Raw genomic sequence first — 1193 nt, 5'->3', positions numbered from 1 at the left:
TGTGTGTGTGTGTGTGTGTGTGTGTGCGCGAGTGCGCCACATTTCTTGTGTGTGGGTGGGTGTGTGGGTGGGTGTGTGTGAGGCTGACGTATTTTTAATGAATCCGGGTTCAAGAAAACGTTGTCATTGGACGATTCGAATTATTTTTGGCGTTTAATCCCGCAGATTATGTTGTACGTTCGGTCGTGTTTTTTTTTACGAAAACAGGAAGAAATATAAATCTTTCTAGAATGAGAAGACGTAAGAATACACTGACGTCTGTGGTATTTTGGATACGTTTTTAGCCGTCGTATACTCAAGAAGAGCCAGTGAAAATCGCACACGGGGGCGTGTATTGTATCAAGAATTCACACATACATTTGCATTTTCTTGCGTGGATGCTGTGTTCGAAACAGCGCAGTTGGCTCTACCAATCCCCCTCCCCCATTCCCACAAAGAAAAAACAGAATAAAAAAATAGTTAAGAAATGACACATGATCAACTTTCTCTCTCTCTCTCTCTCTCTCTCTCTCTCTCTCTCTCTCTCTCTCTCTCTCACACACACACACACACAAACACCCGTACACACACAGACACGCAGACAAACACATACACATACATGTATAAATATGTGTGTGTGTTAACGTAGATCTATCGTCGACAAGATGTTCAACGTCCTGAGATCAAAATGCAACATTTTTCAAGTGCCCAGAAAAACTGTCTCGTTGCTTTAACGATTTAACCTGCTCTTCGCATACTTTTTGTTATTGCTCTTTTCAGCACTGAGAATTTAAAATTTGACAATACTTTTCTTGAAAATATATATTTTTGAAAAAGAGTTTTACGGCACTTACAACACAATAAGGATATATAAGTGCCGAGGATTAGATATATTACAAGAGAGTAACAAGCACTAAACAGACAGAGGGGAGATAAGGACGATTGATGTTTGATAAGAAAGAAGGAGCAAACCACACCAGAGCACCCCCCAACCACTCACACCTTGAAAATAGGCCGATGGAACAGATATCAGAAAGTAAGAAACTGCAATTTAAAAAAAAATCATAAATATTCTGGGCTTAGTATATTAGTATATTAGAAGAACTGGCTGACGACTATGATACACACACATAAACACACACACACACACACACACACACACACACACACACACACACACACACACACACACACACACACACACACACACACAT

Source organism: Aplysia californica, unplaced genomic scaffold (genome assembly GCF_000002075.1).
Source record: "Aplysia californica isolate F4 #8 unplaced genomic scaffold, AplCal3.0 scaffold00031, whole genome shotgun sequence".
Taxonomy (NCBI): domain Eukaryota; kingdom Metazoa; phylum Mollusca; class Gastropoda; order Aplysiida; family Aplysiidae; genus Aplysia; species Aplysia californica.
This window is presented reverse-complemented; position numbering follows the sequence as displayed.